A 16,904-nucleotide genomic window follows, 5' to 3' on the forward strand; every position below is an offset into this window, starting at 1 on the left:
TCAAGGGGTACTACACTTATCAGGGGGATCATTTCATAAGTTATATAATGTCCAACCACTATGTGATACACCTGAAACTAATATAGTATTGAATGTCAACTGCAATTGAAAAATAAAACTAGATAGAACACTATTAAGATCTTTGGATATGGGATAATTATTGGTTGTGAGGTTGCCATCAGATGGTCCAAAATATGCTTGTTTACATATTTTTAGATTGCCATTGATATGAAATTTCCAAATTAAAAATTCTCATGGACTCTTGGGAATGTGTTCAAGGATCCCCAGAGCACCAAAAACCTTAGTTTAGGAAATTCTGAGCTGTTTACTGTTGGTCTAATTGCTGCCTCCTCCTGTCTTGAAGAAGCTCCAGTTTATGTCATAAATGATTTTAGAATAATGTTTGGGTCACACTAAAGTAGAGTTGGCTGGAAGGAGGTAAGGAGCAACACCTGAATTACCTTTCCAAAGTTTTGTACAATGTAAAGTAACAAAGATATTCTTTCTGGACATGTAGAATTAACAATGTTTGAGAGGGATGGTTTTCATTTATGGCTCAGTTTGGTGGTTGAGAAAAAAGTCATGATTATGAAGGACTATTATTTCACTGATTTTAAGGGGACAATCAATGACGACTCTTATCTAGCATGTTATCATTTACAAAGGGCTTTCTCCCACTTGATTGTCTTCCATTTTCAACCACATCCAGACGAAGGCATTTCTCAAAGTAATAATCATAAATCGGGGAGTGGATATTTAAACCAAGTGTCCTAAATTCTAGCTTCTCTACTGTGTGCTATTCCAGTCCATTTCCCATTAAGAGTAGTGCTATGTATATATGCATTCTCTCCCAGACACAAATAAGAAAAAAATGTATCTTATACCTTGCACTATTCCTGAGTTTCTCTACTCAGAGACAAGGAAGTTAGAACTTCCACAGATGTCACAGCAAAATGTTAAGAGCACGGGGCTGTGGATTTAGATGGCATCTTTAACACTTACCAGTTCGGTGACTGTGGGGAAGTTATTTGGGCTCTCCAAGCTGCACTATCCTCATCTGAAAAATAAAAATGACAGTGCTGTTCTCATGAGGTTATTCTGAATATTAAGTAAGAAAATATCTATCAAGAGCTTGGCGTGATACCTGTGTGTGGCACTAATAATATATTTATTCTTCGAATACTTTTAAAATGCTTTTTATATTGTCAATTAATAACCTCATATAACAACCCTATGAATTAAATATTATTTTATTCATATTTGACAGATGTGAAGACTATGGTTCAGAGACTGAATTATCTAACGACGCACAGCTAGTAAGTGATGAAGGTAAAATTTGAACCCAGACCCGTGGACCCCAAATCTGTGTTCCAGAGTCTGTGCTTATGGGAAGGCTCTATGTCAGTTCTCCATGTTTGCTAGCTCATAGCATTATAACTGGAGAAATGGATTCTGTTATTTAATCTCCCATCTTGCCATGACATCTCAGACTTTTCCTGGAATACCATTCAAATCTTTTACTCTGCTTAAAGACTTAGCTCCATCTAATACAATCACTCCTCTTCCTCACGACAGTCTTATTAAGGTTAAATATTCCCCTCAAAATATTGCCATGATCCGAGCCCTGCTTTCCTTTTCAATCTCATCCCCTTCTACTCCCTTCCAAATTTGACACTCTAGGAATCCAGACTATTTGTAGTTCTCTGAGTATACCATTCAGTTTTATTGTACTTTGATGCACTTTTTTTTTCCCCCTATAAATCTGGCCATATTTTTATGAATGGCTGAACTTTTTACATTTTTTAAAATTCATTTCAAACATCCTTCATACAGGAAGGCTCTTCTGATATCCTTACTTGTACTTCCTGAATTCTAGACATGATTACATTCGCATTTTCTGATTGAGAAAGTATCCTGATTCTGAAAAGAAAAAAGGCATTCAAGAATACCGGGAGTATCAATTACTATGCAGAATGGTGACATGGGGATTTGTATATCAGAGTTGCTTTGGGCAAAGACCAAATAGCAAGTAAACCAAATATTATTGCCAGATTTCTTGCTGGAACAATGGCAGCGCTGAGTGAATTCAGCTCTGGTTGTGTGCATGTATCAAGACATCTTTGTATGATACTTTGTGATCAGCAAAACTCAGCACATGTTCTCCCAAGGCCTCCCCACCTCTTCTCTCTCCCTCCCAACCCTTGTTATTAAGCTCATATTTGTCAAGAAAAATTTGGCCTCTATGAATTCAATTTGTTTACATTTGACTCATCGAAAATGTTTTGTAAGAGAGGTTGGTGTCCAAGAAGCCTCATGAGCCTCCTCTGTGGATCTTTAAGACATTTTTTTCCTGAGCACTGAGAGACTGTTTCTGGCCAAATCCAAGTAAATGGGAATTTCAAATGACTTAAGACTGTTAAAGGGATCAAAGTATATGCATTAACATACTGGCATGTGCTCTCTGTCCTCAAGTTATACATCTATGCACCGGGAAGGTTTTCGATTTCTCCCCGAAGGTAAATTTCAGGAAGTGGATAGTTGCACAACATGACCCAAGGAACCCTTCTTAAAATATTACATAGTGCTTTGGGTCCTACTGGGATTTCTTTGTCCTTGATGTCACTACCATTTCAAAATCAGAAGGCACCACTTCCCACACAACAACTACTCTGAGTTAAGGACTTCTTTCAGAATGACCTTTGGCTTCCTGCCAGCTAAGGTAGAGTGGGGTTCTTCCTGCCAAGCCACCTGGCTCCTCGCTTCCTGGCTATCCCAGGTAGTTAGGCCCAGTCTGTAGAAGAGCAAACAAGCCTCAGAAAAGATAATGCAATCCATGTGTCCCAGCATAAATGTCTCTGTTTTTACTGCGTGGCTGTAAGTCATTTATTCAAAGATTCCAAATTATATTTTAAAAGTTCAACAAATAGTTCATTGTACAACAGACGGGCACTTAATTAGAAACTGCAGTTCTTTTCTCATTTTATGTAATATTATAATGGCCCTTTTCTTCTATTATCCAAATATTGTAGCTAATTTATCTTGTAAGATGTCTTATTCAGTACACAGAAAAGTAGTGTGACTATATACAAGTTAGACAATTATGGCCTCATTTAAGAACACTTCTTAATATTTCTTCCTGGCCACTTTCTCTAATCCCTACCAATCCACAGGATGTCCTAACTTTAAAACTTACCACATGGCAAACAACAGCAACAACAAAAAAAACAACAACAAAAAAATCTAGTCTGGTTACTAAATACTGGAGGCCTCTCTTTTGGAAACTCATTCGAGTGCTCTACCATTGCAAGTCACTAGAGGAAAATCATCTTATTGTTTGAGAGCAGAGAACAGAAGTCGAATTCAATCACTTCTTTGGATGTGTCGACACCACAACATCCTGGTCTATCATTCCTAAACCCTGCTACCCTCTTGCATTGTGCTCAGTAACCCTTAGAGAAAGGAAGATGTGGCCTCTGCCTCTACATCTCTGGATGAGAACTTGAAACTCAGTTACCTAATGCCAAACAGCTGAATATGTGACTCTATCCTGGTGTTTCACTTCTTTATTCCATTTTCGGCCAGATGTTTGGCATCACATAGACAACACCTAATGTTTCTAAAAAGAGTTTCAAAAATATTATGAGTCTTCAGATTGGAAGATGGGAAAACAAAGACCTAGGAAGATAGAACTGAAGTCTATACAATCGAGAAGGATTTAAATACACTGAATATAAACTAATTCATAGAATCTCAGAATACTAGAAACATTCTTTGAAATTTGAGAGAGACGTTAAGCTACAAACAAAAGGACAAGTGAGTTAAGGATAAACATATGGAACTTGTTACCTCAGAGTTAGGGAATGAAAATACACATACTGACTCAAAAATATTTATAAACATATGTTCACAGATGATCGAAAGAGTTATGAAAGAAAACGAAAATATTTTGGATATATTGCTAACTTTTTGACATTGGTGTCACAGAAGACAATTCTGACTTTTAGCAAACATTCCCCGGAGTAACTGTCTGTATCTATACACTAGGTTGGCTGAAACCCAATCTGGCAATTGTTACTTGCATGGTAGCTGCTTATAATTATTTGTTGAATATTAATATGTATAGTGCTTTCAAGTACATAAACTCTTACATATGCATTCTCATTTCATTCTTGTTATAACTCTTTGATATTGAAAAGGAAGAAAATTCCCAAGAGAACTGAGATGGAGCTGGCTGGGGAGAGAAGGACTGTGGGAGAGTAATTATAATTTCAGGCTCTGGAGCAAGGACTCTCTAGAATTCTAGCTCTACAAATCACAGGCTTTATCATTCTAGACAAGTTACTTAAACTCTCCAAACCTTAATTTCCTTGTGGGTAAAATGAAAATGATGAAAAGTCTACCTCATAGGGTTTCTGTGAGAATTAATAAGATATTCCATTTAATGCATATTATCCAGGGCCTGGTACATAGTAAATATTCAATAAATATAAGCTATTTTAGAGATAAGAAAATTTATTTGCAAAGATATTAAGTAGTCTAATAATCCTATAAAACACGGCTTGTTAATTATAGTGCTGATGATCAAACAGAATTCTTTAGATTCTGAACCCTGTATTCTTTCCATGTGCATCGCACATGCTATCTGGCCAAAGACAAAAGACTAGACTGAGTTTTCCGAGAAGAAAAAAGCCTGACATTTGGTATCTGAATAGTTCTCCCATACAATGACAAACATAAACTCTATAATTCATTAAGTATTGTATATTTTAAATGGCCTTCGCTTATTTTATGATAAAAATATCCAATTTATTTTTGACTGATGACAGTCAACCATATGTTTGAATTCGTGAGCTCACCACAATCATCTTGGCATTGTCTGCCATTTATTAAATAGATTCAATCTAAAGTTTAAGTAAGAACAAATATTTGCATTCATATGAAAGGTCTTTGTGGCTAGAAGAGGATTAGACAAAATGATGTGAAAAAAAGATTGCGGAAATGATCTTTAACATCTATTCCTCAAATGAGAACAAGTTTAGCATGATAATTAATTAGTGTCCTTTCCAAGATATCTTACAAAATAAGCCAGCTAGTGTGTTTGGATAATAGAAGAAAAGATCCTCTATAATATTCTTTTAGGTCAAATAAAAAAAATACTGAAAAATATTTCATCTATAAAATGATTATTTGCAATTAAGGGTAGACTGTTTAGCCTCAATCGATTTCATATTTCCCTCTCTCTCTAAATAGTAAAGTAAATCAGGTTATTACACAGTATGGGGCACATTGGTTTCCAACTGCTTATCTTAACTTAATGACATCACTTCCTCCTCCTCCACAGCTACCATGGCAAACGTGTATCTAGTGGTGCAAACCCAAAGAGAATATTATAGGTAAACCAAAGTTTGGAATCGTGTCAGTCAACTCTTGCTGTATATCAATCACCCCAAAACATTTTGGCTTATACAACAAAATTTATTATTTCTGATAATTCTGTGAGTTGGCCCAGCAGTTCTAGTCTGGGCCCACTTAGCAGCTCAGCTGGGGCTGGCTGGTCAGGGTGGCATTACTTGCAAGTTTAGTTTAGGGTTGGTGGGGTAACAAGTCATGTGTCTCCCATTACCCCACAACCTGGCCTAGATTTATTCACACGGTGCTGGTTTTAGTCCTTGCAAGAGAAGCAAGCAGAAAAGTCCCAGTAAATTCATGATTTTCAATCCTTTATTTGTGTCCCATTATTTATTCTCTTATTGGCCAAACACGTCGCAAAGGCAAGCTCAGGTGAGGGGGTGGCTCCATGGGCTTTGCCTCTTGGTGGAAGGAGTTCTAGGTCTCATTGTAAAGAACGTGATAGTAGGAGCCTGAAGAGTGGAAGTGATACGTCCCTCCTACCACAGACTGTCCAGGACACTATCCTACTAGAATTCTCCATCACAAGTGTTTCTATGCTTTCCAAGGAACCCTCACAATCCTTTATCTCATCTTCTCGGAAATTCTGGAAGGAAAACTAATGACAAAGATATACATTTAAGGTCTAATCTTTAAACAAATTAGTTTTGTGATTTTGGTCTTGTAATTTAATACCTCATCATTAGATAGAATTACAATAGTTTCTGTGTCATTACATTGTTGAGGGAATTACATTAGATGATTTCATGTTAATTATTAAGCACAAAATCCAAATCATTAGCTTCTAAGCTTTTATTTAGTCATTAAAAATATTCTCTGAGAACTTATCACATTCGTAAAAATCATTATAGAATATTTCTAAGAATTAGTTAAGATGACAGTATTGAGCCAAATTATCTGTACTTTATTCTAGCTTTTACCTTGAGGTAAGTTATTTAACATTTTGGGTCCTATGTTGTTTCCCTCACCTATAAAACACGCATAAAAATAATTATACCTGTCTCATAGGGTTGCTGTGAAAATTGCATAGAAATGCCTAGAGAAATGGCTGGCACACCCTAAGTACAGAAAAATGATAAAAATTATTATTATTATGTCAGGGCATTGAACTAGGCACTACACACAGACACACACACACACACACACATACAGTCATTAAACATGTCCTCATGTATATTGCGGCCTAGTGGAAGAGTAAGACATTGAAAAAGTTAACACAACAATAAATAAAAGTTGCAAATTTTTATTTATTTATTAATGTCATAATAGAAAATATTATGAAAAAGTAACAGAGAATAACTTCTGATCATGTGATGGTGACAGGTCTCTCTGATGAAGTAATATTTAAGAATTCAAAAATCCAAGAAATATTTGATCTTCCAGAAAAGAATAATAGTCAGAGAGGTAAAGCAACTTAAAGGTTGTACAGGGGAGAAATGCATAATGGAGGAAGCTTCTGTACAGTAACACAGCTGCTTCAAAACCTATTTGCCCTGGAGACAAGGGTTGTTGAACTCTGAGCAGGCTTGACAGCATCTCGAAATGTAAACTCCACTCCTCTGAAAATTAACAAAGCCCACTGAACTCTCATACCTTGTTAGTGGGACTATAAAATGGTCCAACTGTGATGGGAATGGATTTGCTTGTTTTTAGTAGTGTTAAGTGCACACTGCCCTATAACCCAGAAATTCTACTTCTAAGCAGTCACTCAAAAAAATGAACATACATATTCCCAGAAAGACTTGTGCAAAAATGTTCATAGCAATTTTATTTATTATAGCCCCGAACTGGAAATAGCCTAATTGTCCATCAATGGTCAATGAATAAATATAATGATTTATCACTCAGCAATAAAAAGGGGTAGAATTCTGATAAACCATGTGGATTTCCATGTAGCACCTCTTTCAATCCCCATAACAACTTCGTGATATATTGTTATTTCCATAATTTTAGATATGAGAAAACTGAGGTGCAGACATGACATGTTACACAAAGACTAGCGAGGGGTAGACCCAGAATTCAAATACTGACGTGGTGTCAAATGCTTTCCTCTTAAGAAATACATGTTTCTCTATGTTTACCTAAAACAATAAAATCCACGGAGTGGTGTGTGATATAAAAAGTGTATCTTGGAAAACTTTGTTACAATATTTCCATCTATACATTGTTCCTAAGCAAATATAGATGCAGGGTAAAGGCAATTCTTTAGCATAGTCTTACCTGCTCCTGGATGTACAGAACTTATTCAGGTGAGAAAATGCTTAAGAAAGATTGAAATATTGTCAGTTGTTCTCACTTTGCTGCTACAACTAACAAACAAAGACTGTGGGAAGCATCTCTACTGGCAAATTATTAGGCGAGGTATCAGAAAATCCAGATTCTAATACTAGCTTTGCCACAAGGTAGCGGGGAACTAGGATAAGTCACATCATCACTCTGGACTTTACTGATTGATTAAGGAGGCTGTACCTGATGATTTTTGACTTTTCTTTAAATTAGGAGATTCTGTGCTTCTCTTCCTAAGAGATGAAATCCTAGTTTTCAATTTTTCTCATTATTGTTCATCTTTAATAATGGATCCATAATAAATTAGCACCTGTAAGAACACAGTTTACATAAACTAACAGGTTATTTGCAATTCAATGCCCAAGAAGACTTTTTAATCTTGGGAGGATTTTAATTATTGCCAGGAGATGATCACGATACAACAGAAATAGTTTAGGAATAATAGGAGTAGCTTAGGAATCACAGACCTGATTCAAATCCCAGTTTCAAGCTTTCTAGCCATGTGAACCTAAACAGTGCAGTTTGCTCTATAACTGTTCCCTCATTTGTAAAAATGAGAATGTAAATGCTTACCTAATGACCTGTTGCCTGCTCTGCCTGGGCAGCCATTGCTAGAATCTTTCCCTAACCCATCCTTCCCCAAACCACCTCCCAATCGCTGCCAGGAAGACTTCCTTACTGGACCTTTTTCCAGGTCCCAGCTTCTCTCTCTGGGGAAGTAGAAGAGTACTGGCTTTATTAATACTGTATATAAATCTAGGAAGGCTTGTTGAAAGTAGCAAGATATACCACAAATTCAGCAAGTATAATCTCCATTTGTAGCATGCCATCTTTAGAAGTTAGAAAATAATTTTAAAATAAAAGGAATAAAAAAATGGAAACCTGAATGTCCCTCTACTGTTTCAAAATCAAATAGGAAATTTAGTTTATAGGTGGGTTCAAGAAAGGATCCTGTCTTCTCTGAACTATTTAAACCATTTAGCTTATACTCACTCCTCTTCTAAGCAATTGGTTTGTTCTTCTCTTATAGTGCTTATCTTTGTGGAAGTCCTATGGGACACTCCTCCCTCTATCCTTCCTTCCTTCCTTCCCTCCTTTTCTTTCCCTCCCTTGCCCTCTCTTCTCCCCTTCTTTCCACCCTCTCTCCTCTCCTTCTCCCTCTCTCTTTCTCTCTCTTTAATTGCAGTTCGAGCCTGCAAAAAGCAGATCAATATTTGGTTCCTTGTTTTGTGCCCTGTCACTTAGCACAGATTCTTTATTGTGATAAATGTTCAACTGCTGTCTGACCATTTGAATCGATCATCATAAACAAACTTCTTGCAGATAGTATGGGCCAGAGCTTTTTCCATCGGAAGTATTTCCTGAAAAATACATGGAGTACGAGGAAATGAGAACACGGTAAGTAATCTAACCTAAAAGATTGTGAAGCCCCATGACACACCCAGAATGTAACAGTCCAAATATGAATTCAGTCCTTGGCTTATTTTTCATTTCTTTGTTGGCTTCAAAACTGACCTTGAGTCATAGGCCGGACTGTGATACAAATAAAACTTTTTTTTTTGCTTTTTCTTCTATTTTCTTTTTGTATTCTACATTAAAATTCAGATGCCTTGGGAAACCCGTAACGAAATCTTTACAAAATAAAATAAATGTATAAATAGATAAACAAACGATAGTGTTTAAAAAAAAATAAAACCCTCTGGGGTCTTAGCAGAGTCTTCTCAGAGCTTCAACAAAACTCGCATTCTGACATTCATACCCTTACCCTTAGATTTATATCGCAGCACAAAAGAGACAGTGGACATTATTAAGCTTAGGCAGAATATTTCAGTATAAATGGCTAAGGATGAATCAAAAAACTTAATGTTTACTAGAATAAAATTTTATAAAAAGATATACATAGTTTTTATTTTTTTGCAAAATCATATATATATTTATACTACTGAGTAGTAGAAGTCATAGATATATTAGTAGTAAAAATAATAAAACATGTTGAACACTCACTTCTCAGGCATTGTACTCAGGTTTACGTATCACTTCACGGAACCCTCAAATGAATTTATAAGACAGAAAATTGAGTCTTAAAAACATTAAACAAATTCTCAAAGCTGTACACATATTAAGTAGCAGTGCCAGTATTCAAACCCAGAAAGTCTAACTGCAGAGCCTCCAGTCTTAATCACTACAATATATTTAGTAGATTTAACAATATTTTACCCAAGTTATTTAAAAATCAAGATGAAAATTTAGGAAATTCACCATATATGTGAATAATAGTTACTTAAAAAAATTTTTTTTTAATATTAAATTGGATGGACATTAAAATACAGGACCTTGCCTCTTTCTTTTATAAATTGGCCAGTGAATAGCGGTCAAAAACTGAAGTAAACTTGATTTTAGTACTTGGGCAGCAATAGCCTTGCTGGCCGATACTCTCCTCTGTTCCAATCCCCACACTTTCCCTCACTCTCACTCATGAATTTTTCACATAAAAATAATTCGCCTAGGCTAATATCCAGGACCAGATTGAGACTTCAGAAAACTTAAGCACTAAAGATTATGATACACAATAAAATGAAAGTAATGCTAAACTGGAAAACTAAAGTTAATAAATGGGTGAAAAAAATAGCTTTATTCTAAAGCTTTTCTATCTAAAACTTTTAGGATTAAGTCATCGTAGCCACACTTATTATTTGAAGGAGGTCCCCATCTCTGGTTGCTAAGGCATGTCTTCAAACATGTACACTCAGTGAATGCCTGAGACTCGCCTTTGGGTTGACGGAAGTAAATATTATAATGTCTATTTGTGTTTATTTATAAATGTAAACCAATTAGTTTATAAATATTTAAAATGAAGATGGACATGGGAAGCCTCACTCAGGTCACCTAACAGATGATCACAGTCAAGAGATGTCCAGCAGGAAAATGAAAATTCCAAAATGTGGATGTATCGGCAGTGGAATTTTCATTCATTTTTCTCTTTTCATGCATTGCAATAACTTGTAGTTTAGTCTTGCCCACTTAAGTGAATTTATAAATTATATTGTCTAGTTTTAAACAATTTAAGGCTAATAAAATGAGTAAGCGGCTTAAAATATTCCTATTAAGTAGTTTCAAATTGAAGATAATGTTAACAAAGCGAGTGCAAAATCCCAGAACATGGAGAAATTTACCACTGCACTAGAACAAGCTATTTATCAGCAATATTACAAAGTAAAAATAAGATGTTAACCTGAAAATCCTTAAGATTATTAGGGAGACTATTCCAATTATGAATTTATATCCATTTTAATGAACTATGAACGTCCTCTGCAGAGCACAGTGTGCCTTGAGAGTTTACAGGTAAATAATATAGGATGATACCGTCATGACTGAGATATAGCTCTTTGATTTTTCTAGTAATGCTTTGAGATAGTTGGCACTAAAACAAGTACTTTTCAAATTTTCCCTCAAGGTAAAATAAATGCTTTGGAACCACTTTTGAGATTCCTTAACAGCAAAAGAGTGAAATCATTAGAGATAGACTTGTTTTGCCTACTGCAGAGAAATGCCTGGAGGAAGTAATGGACAAATATAGGAAGCTAAAATATATTCCCTTGTTAGGCAAAAGGGTTTTAAGTTTTATATAAAACATAAAAATATCTTTTTCTAATATTCTTCTCCCATTTAAATCCACATGTCCTGGTGAGTCACTTTTTCAGCAATCATAGCCCTTAAAGACAGTTTTGAAATAAATTTAGAACTGGATCTTTGCATTTTTGTAATAGAGTATGTTTAACCAATATTTTATAAAACATTAAGCTTATTAGTTTACTTTAATCTCACTAAATTCATCAAAATATATTAATAAAAATGATTTTTAATAACAACAATAATAAATATTACCATCACAGAAACAATGGTAGGTGTTTACTTCATGGTTTTCTTTTCCTGGACACATATAAAAACTTCATTTCTCATTTCTGATCTCACTCACCATAAGATCAAGGTCATTTGACTGAATTCTGGCCAATGATATGTAAATTGGAGTTGCACACTACTTCTGAGCCCGGCTCTTAAAAGTTCTTGTGCAATTTTTTAGATTTCGCTTCTTCTTTTTTAAGTGACCTGTTCCAGCATTACAAAATTACTGCTGGGGAGGCAGAACTACACCAATTAATGTAACTATTAGTAGTATTTTAATAAGAGTAAAATGTTTTTGTACATTTTTAAACATAAAAATAATTTATGTAATTTTGTTTATTCCATCTTCGTCACAATTTTCAAGGAACCGAAGCCAAAGACAGTTCACTTTCTAGCTCTAAACACCTAGACTTCTTTCAAGAACGTTTGGTAAGCTCACAGAGAATGTCTGCTCACGGGCTCTCTTTAGAATGTATTCATTCTGAGAAGTTTGTGGTTCTTAAAAGTCTAGGATGAAAGCAGTAGGAAGAGTGGCCTTTGAAATCTTTGAAACTGTTGACAGTGTTGACAGCTATAAGCTCTCTGGGACCTCTTGGTCACAGTAACATCGACTGAGCAAACTCCTAGCAAACTTCTATCTCAATAGAAGCTCTCACTCTATCGTCTGATCAAAAGCTTGACATTTTAGGTCACTTGGTGAGAGTTTCAAATATGCTTTTAAAAAGGCAAGGCTAACATTTCAACATGACTAAAGCTAGATGAAAGTGTTTGGGTAAGAGATGGCTCCCTCTCAAATTCAAGGACACCACTTTAATAGCAGTGCTTTCTCCTCAGTTCTTAAAACAGTCGTGCTAGGGACTGGGTATTTGTGATGCCTTGAAATTCCTGTGTCGAAGCCTTAATCGCCAATGTGATAGTATTTGCAATTGGGCCTTTGGGAGGTAATTAGGTCATAATGGTGGCGGTCTCACAAATGGGATAAGTGCCCTTAGAAGAAGAGACACGGGAGAGATGATTCTCTCTCTCTGACATGAGAGGATCCAGCAAGAAAGCGGTCACCTGCAACCAGAAATGAGGGCTCTCATCAGACACACTGAATCTGCTGCCACCTTGATCTTGGACTTCCCAGCTTACAGAAATAAACACTGATTGTTTAAGCCACCTAATCTATGGCATATCGTTATAGCAGCTAACTAATACAGGTGGTGATCAAACAACCAAGCACTGTTAACATAGCAAGCTACTTGGATACAAGATTTATGTTATACATGTCCTAAGTCGATAGCACACTGTTATAAAATCAATTTTGCAACTCTGTCATCTTTACTTAGAAAAGACTCAGTTCATATCAATAATTGCAGTGAGAGGAACTGTAATTCTCTTATCTCTCTTGGTCAGTGAAGTTGCCAATTCATTAGAGAGATGACATTTTGGGGAGATGTCACGTATTACTTAGTCAATGTAGAAATCTTTGTAATGTATAATGAGTGTCAATGCAGGGAAAGGACAAATGCTCTTTTGGCATAATAAGGTCATAGTTATTCATTCATAAGAATAAGTAACAAAGTTTTCACAGTAGAGTACACATAAATTTTTTATGTCTCTGGATTATTTGGGAAGATTTATGCTGTGTCAAAAGGAAGTGGCAAGATGTGTTTGATTTTAGGTATCTTATAAAATACCAGATGTAGCCCAAGTACATGTTCCCTTCATCTCATCCTTGCTTCTATAGACGTGAGAAGGAACCAGAAACTACTGAAATCAGAGTCCATCCCTGGCCCTTTTGAAACGGCTACAATTAGGTCAGGAAGGAAGAGCCGAGGAAGCCACTGACATTTAAGGCTGCAGCATTTACAAGACATGGAAATAGGTTAACATGGACAGAGACTTTATTATTAGAATAAAAGAGCAAGTTCCTTAGGATTTGCCCCCTCTCTTTCCACACATACAACAGAAAGAGGAAAATGCTGTTAAAAGGAGAGATAACTTCTGAACAGTAGATAAAATGGTTCAGGTAAATGTCCCGGAAGTATGTCCCACCGACATTAATCTCTCTAAGAGGGTATAGAGATAAACCAACATCTCTAAAGAGGCAGGAAAAGAAAAGACAGCCACATGACTTATGTAGTGCAATTTCCCCTTCTGACCTTGAAGGTTTAACTGATGAAAAAAATATATATATTATAGTAAGTGTATCAGTTTGTTTGAACTGCCATAATAGAAGACCACAGACTATATTAAACAACAAAAACTTATTTTCTCATAATTCTTGAAGTTGAAAATCCAAGTTCAAGGTGCCAGCAAGGCTGGTTTCAGTGAGACCTTTCTTCCCGGCTTGCAGAGGTTCACCTTCTCACTGAGTCCTCAGGTGACCTGTCTTCTGTGTGTGCACATGGAGAAGGGGGTCTCTGGTGACTCTCTCTTTCAAGCTTTATTACCTCTTTAGAGGTCCTATCTCCAAATTTAGTCACGTTGGGGGTTAGGGCTTCACCATATGAATTTTGAGGGGACACGGTTCATGAGAGTAGATGTCAGGTTTTTAAAAAACTAAAACCTTATGAGATAAAAGGGTAGAATAACAAATGAAGCCAGGGGTTAACTTATGGCAAATACATGTATCTTGTAAGGTTCTAACTAATTATATTGGCTCAATTTATTCTGAGCTCCTGAGGGCCAAGGCAAAGAGGTAAACAACGTCAGTTATGGAACCCAGGATGCAAACACACTCCTATTTGCTGCTTGGGGAAAATGAAGCTTTTCTTAGAGTCAAGACCTGAAAGATACTTTCCCCCATTGCAATTACACCTTGAAAGGTCACGCCAAAGCCAGTTCAATAACATTGCATCCTATTGTATTCCTCACTGTTACCTCTGAGAATAAAGGCAAATCAAACATGTAGTAAGAGTGTTTTTATGAAAGGTCTGTACTACACAATGTGGGCCAAATGCTTAGCTCTTTGGTGACACTTTCAATAAGCTAAGTCCAACAATTGTTATTTATATATCTAAAAGAAGTACTAATAAGGAGGATAAAATTAATTTCTATTTTCTGACCTTTGCTTATTAGAAATGTACACTACTACTGTGTGTATTATTAACCAAAAGAAAAAAATCAAAATTTCCAAATAATATGGATACAAAGAGTCTTTTTCTTTTTATGCCTGTTCTCCATCTAAATGCTCAATGTTATTTTTATTTTACAAATTTGGGAGGGCAGTTTGAGGACTTCAGAGCAACTGTTGCTTACTTAAACCGTATCTGAAATTCTTGAGGTGTGTAAGAGGGTGAAGAAATAAATACACGGATAAAATAGTTTCCTACTAAAGGGCTTCAGCATGAGAAGGGGTGACTAAATCATCCGGCAGCCCTGTTCATAAATTAGAAGTTCCTGAACCTAAGGATTGGCTTCTGAAAAAGAAACGAGCATTTCTACGTTAATTGAAGCGCAAATTAAAATGTGACATTAATTATCATGTACACTTGGAACTTCAGTACCCAATTGCTATTACTCTAGATATTATGCACAAAGTAGGCTTGTGGATATAACCCAGCGACTCCAGAAAGCTTCCACTGACCTAAACATCATACCACCTCACTTGCAAAAGCACCCAGTTTTCTAGACTTTGATTTGCCGGTAAAGGGAAAAAAAAAAAGATTTGGGGGCACTAGTTTCAAGAAGTAAGATTAAAACATAGTACGTGCTATCCTAGTCTTTTAAAAAAAATTGCATCTCTATTATTCAATTAGTAATTATCACCTTAAAATGCAGAGAAAACCTCAACCATAAGATAGGCAAGTGGAAATGAAGAGGGCGCTGTGAGGGGGCATGGGGTGTGTTTCCCATGGAGCAGAATGCAGTGATCAGAAAATACAGACTCTAGGTGAGGTACCAAGGCTCTCAGTCCAGTCTCAAACTTTCTCTTCTCTTCTTTGCTCTCCCTAAGTGAAATATTAAATAAGAGTTAACTTGTTCAACTAACTTACCATCGCCAGAACACACGTTGTTTCTATAGTAGGAACATCCTGTGAAATTCCAATATTAAAGGCCCCTCTGTGCCACGTGACCTTTTGGACTAGTTCACTATTTTATTGTTATTTCGTCAATATTTGTTTTCATCTTGTTTCCTGAAAGAATGAGAATGAAATTCCCTTGGGGCAGTTATTTCTCTCCTACTTCCTTAAACTTGTTGTAAATACCAGGGATGCTGTCTGTCCCACGTTCAGAGAAACAGCATGGGCCCAGAGCAGCAGAACTGGGTGTTGGGTTAGATTCTAATCCTCGCTCTGCTCGTCCAGTCACTAGCTATGTGATTTCTGGCCATTTCTTTAACCTTCCCGAGATATAATCTTTATTCTACGAACATGCTGGTATGTGTGTGGGAGAAGAGAGTTAGCTGATTTGGCTACCAGTGCCCAAGATATTTAGAGCAAACAGCTGATCCCATTTACACGGGTTTGAAGTTTTAGCGTTCTTGGCCTTGTTTGCAGAAACCTTTTTCAGAGACATTTCGCTTTTGAAAGCTTTAAGAAAATACATTGAGAAGATCAAGGGAACGATCACTTGTAAGTTGAGTGCAAAACCCAAAGCTCACTTAGATATCCCTAGCTCATTTCACTACTGGATAGACTTATGTTCTTGGGCAAAGACAACTGTTTTTCCTGGCTCTCTTCCTCAAATATGCAGACAAATTCTCGATGGCAGCAACAGCTAGAGAAGAGTGTATAGCCAACTCTGTTCAAGGGAAATTGGTAATACAAGTCTTATTTCCTGGAGCCCAATTATATAGTTGGTCCAATGTTGGGGGAAAAAGTTCAGCTTCCAAGGGTTGCTATTGATCACCGTGAGTGATTTTATTCTCTTTTGAATTGAAGTTGTTTGTTGCAATGCTTAGTGTATGGTTTGTCCAGAGTAATTTTGAAAAAAAATAATACATAGGGGTGCTTGTTTGTTTGTTTGTTAAGACTCACTTTTACAGACCTGGCATTATAGCTACCAACACGCAAAAACAGGGATTCTATTAAACATACTGAAGGGACTGCTGGAAAAGATGCAAAAAACATTAAAATAAATTTTTTAAAAAGGTGGAGGAAAGGATAAAATGGCATATGTTATACTTGAACTGGTATAACTAACTGATTGTTAATGGTCATTCTGTGTGAAACATTGGCTTGTGTTGTTGGGGGGCTCGTCTTGCTCTTCTGGTTTTGATCTTGAAAATCCTCCCCTCCTCCACTATCATGTCAGCTGTTGTTGCCTATTGTAACTGTGAAGGTTCCACAATCCTAGGTTACATATTTTATGGTAGC

General features: G+C 36.3%; 1 long non-coding RNA gene across 1 annotated transcript in view; it reads right to left on the bottom strand.

Annotated features, from left to right (window-relative positions):
• The window catches only part of LOC120595511 (uncharacterized), a 404,234-nt gene that overhangs the window by 50,311 nt on the left and 337,019 nt on the right, over positions 1 to 16,904 (bottom strand). The window contains exon 4 of the long non-coding RNA XR_005650880.1: positions 1,003 to 1,057. This is a non-coding gene — a long non-coding RNA (uncharacterized LOC120595511). The remainder of the gene's footprint in view (positions 1 to 1,002; positions 1,058 to 16,904) is intronic.

This window comes from Pteropus medius, unplaced genomic scaffold, assembly GCF_902729225.1.
Source record: "Pteropus medius unplaced genomic scaffold, Ma_sr-lr_union100, whole genome shotgun sequence".
In the NCBI taxonomy this organism is placed as follows: domain Eukaryota; kingdom Metazoa; phylum Chordata; class Mammalia; order Chiroptera; family Pteropodidae; genus Pteropus; species Pteropus medius.